This window comes from Diachasma alloeum, unplaced genomic scaffold, assembly GCF_001412515.2.
Source record: "Diachasma alloeum isolate Michigan unplaced genomic scaffold, Dall2.0 Dall_scaffold_00213, whole genome shotgun sequence".
Classification (NCBI taxonomy): domain Eukaryota; kingdom Metazoa; phylum Arthropoda; class Insecta; order Hymenoptera; family Braconidae; genus Diachasma; species Diachasma alloeum.
Window position 1 is genome coordinate 1,048,434 of NW_021680378.1, and position 3,752 is coordinate 1,052,185.

Sequence of the window (3,752 nt, forward strand, 5' to 3'; positions counted from 1 at the left end):
ATGCCCTCTCTATAATCGACAACCCCACATCACTATTTTTCCCATAATGATATTTCATAATTTTTTCTTTTTGCATTCCACAATTCACATCAAAATATGTTCAAATTCAAAATCAGTAAGAAGAGTGATTCGTTTCAAAATGGAATATTCAGCTTTATTTCACTTAAATTCATCAATTTTTCAAATCTATCATTTAAACTGATCAATGGATAGTAATTTTTAACGAAACTCTAACATTTGAGTATTTCCCGGGTTTTAATGCAGACCTCGGACTCATCATCATAAAGTGGAAATAAGTGAAATTTAATAAATCAATTTTTAAAATTACTCATGAATTTTTTAATTTTTAAATTAACCACCAATTAAATAGGGGAGACCGGGGCATAGTGGGGTACATAAAAAAAGGCCAAAATAGAGAAATTCAAGGTGTTGACAAGGATCAACAAAAAGTTAAAAACAGCTCAAAAAACTCGAATAATACTAAGGAAAAATTAAAAAAAAAATGGAAGAACTCTGGAAATTCTTTCAATTCTTTCAAACACCGGAATGAGCCGCCATATTGGGTATTTGTATTAAAACCCTACCGATTCCAGAGTTTTTCTGTCGTTTTTTGGACATTCGAAGGTGAAAAACAAAGAAACAACATTTATAATTATTTTAAAGTTTTTCGACACTACCCCATTGTGTCCCCAATTACAATACGTTGGAGACACGAGTTGATAATTTTAGAATATGACTAGTGATCGCTAAAAAGCAATATAAGTATGACAGAAGCTCTGACACCCGCCTCTTTGTCTTAGCTACCCCGCTTTGCTCCGGTCTCCCCTAATCAATTCTCAAACTCTTTTATCAATCAATAATTCCATTCGGACGATTTACAATTATTCGGGTAATCGAAAATCCTTCTATGAAATTTGGAAATATTTGCCAAATAGTCAGTGGACAATTCTATATTATCAATTATTCATAGCCAATTAAAAATTTGAATCATCAATTAATTTCAAAATTTCAATGAAGATAAGTAAACCTTAATTACTGTAAACTCCAACTTCTCATAATATTAATAAACTAATGATTGATGCCGATCCATGTTTTAATGTAAGCAACTATAGCTTATTTGGCCGTCCCACGTCAAACTATTGAATCCATTGAATATCTTATTTTTCATTTGAAAACAACAATAAACCAAATTGTAGAATAACCTGCGGAAAATTATTCCCAACTCAGAAGTATCTTTTAAAAGGATGCAATAGATTTATGCATTCATATTCATCAGAAATATTTCAAGCCGAGTGTCACGGGGTTTTTCACTCGTGTGGAGTTGGCAAGTCCGAGCCGAAGGCTCGTCCGTAGTGATTTTCACTTTTACGAGTTTGGGTAAGGGCCAATACCAATCCCCGCGGACGTTAAAATTCTTTCATCATTCTTCGCGTGCGCAAAATCCCTCATTTCACACATTGTGATGAAAAATATCGTTCGATACTCATGGGAAAAGTGTTTTTGGGTCGTGGGAGGTTTATAGCACGAGCCGAAAAAATATTTTTCCGCACTTGTATCGAAATATACTATCCTCAATGATCAGGCGCGATTTTTGTATGCGCTGCCTGCGTGAATCGAGGCTTCACCAACGGGGTGGCACAAAAAATTAATTTTTCTTCATGAAAATAAGATCTTTGTCACGCAGTACGACCCTAACCTCAATATTTTTTCAGCCTCCGGAAAAGGGTAGACATGAAGCTCCTGGTTGATGTATAAAGAACAAAAGAGATGGGGGAAAAATATTAAACCCCGGGAAATGTCGCAGTGTGGAACATTTGGGAAACTTCGTCCTTTATCAGTGGAGGAGATTGGTGCGGGCGGTCGGGGGGGGGGGGCGGTTATAAGTTTGGCTCCAGACCCCCTGGCGCCGTCTCGACGTAGCCCCCGACATTTTGGCAAAACATCGAGAGCTCCCGGGCCACGGAACAGTGTCTATCCCCCCTTCCGCCACAGCCACACCCATATTTTTTTTGTTACTATCGATACGGTTGCAACGAGGTTATGGCGGAGGTATCTTTGTAATTTTGGTACCTCGATAAAGTCCCTTGGCGCGAGAGAGCTTCCGCATGACGTCTCGGAGATTCTAACCTGTGAGGAGGGATTGCACTGGTGCATTAGGAATTTCGGGGCTCTAGTTTCAGTAGAGGAACCATAAATTTAACGGTGCAGTGGAATGGGAATTTATGAGCGGGTTGAATTTTGGGTGATGGGGGGAGTGGGGAGTTGAATTCATTTTTGACTCGTCTAGGCAACGGTGAAGTTCATTTTGGAATGAAATAAGCAGATTATGCATTGTCGACAAATGGGATGACACCTTGTGAGCAAATAGTATGTTTCGTCATTAGGCTGAGATATTTTTTTTCAGGGCGAGTGCCATGGGGTTTTTTCCTCGCGTGGAGTTGGCGTCCGAACCGAAGGTGAGGACTGGCCAACCACGCGAATAAAAAAACCCCATAGCACTAATAGCCGTGAACGATATTTTTCTGTAGTGATTTTCACTTTTACGAGTATTGGAAATGGGATAATTTGAATAACCAAACCGGTAAATAAATAAAACGACTTTATTAGACTTTATTAATTAGACTGAACAAAATGACAAAGGGATACAACGCCCTGGGCCTCTGGTGATGTGGACAAAATAGGTCCTATTTATTCAACTCTGTTTAGACCCAAAAACCAAAATCATAAACATCATAGCGCACACTACTCAGAATTTTCGTCCATAAAAAAGTTCTTCATACCCGTATGTAAACATAGAGAGAAAAACATGAGATTAATTTTTGCCGGGTATTATTGGAAACCAGAAATTTAACAACGAGTTTGGGGAAGGGCCAATACCAATCCCCGGACGAGGGAAAATAAAGGTCCGGAATAGTACATTACATGCCCGAGCCTTGAAAAACAGATCACCGTCCCCCACTGGCAAGCACGTGGGGGAGGGTGATATGTATTCGAGGCGAGGTGTGTATATTAATTTTCGTGTCGAGGGACCTGCAAAACGCCAATTTCGAGGCGCGCAGCCAGAAAATGGGGTTTTTCAGGTCCCGTGACACGAAAAAAAATTTTCTGGCGTATATGAGTTTGGGCGAAGGTTGCAATCATATGAGCCAGAAAAGTTTTTTTAGGCCGCATGTCGAATGATACTTCCTGTCGAACTCTAATTCTAGAGTTCAAAAGCAGAGTTTATAACAGAGATGTCAGACAAGATGTGAATGTTTTTTTTGGGCCCGAATGAAAGGGCGAGTCTCGAAATGGCGTGCAAATGATTCTAAGGATGTTCTTCCAACCAGGGGAGACTCCTAGATCCCCCTGGGCAATGTTGTCACAACTCAGTTTTTCAACTCTGCTTTCAGAGTTGAAAACCAAAGTTCATAACAGAGATCTCAGATAACATGTGAGTGAGAATCTACCGTGGAGCCTTCTAATAGACACTGCCAATTCTAATTCTCTTTGAATTTGTTTTTCTCAAAAAATTGGCGATTTGAATGATAATTTTTCCGCAAATTTTTTGAGCTTTTCTCATCCTTCGATCCCCAAAAACTTCCGAAAGTAGTTGACGTTGGACTCCTCTCATAACAGAAATTCATCACAATAGAAGGGAACCAGCGGGGGATCGATGGGGGGTTGAAACAGACAACCCATGAAACATTCGACGGACGATTCGGTTTTACGATAGGCGTCGTCGACGTCGTCGTCTCATCCAAAAGAGATAT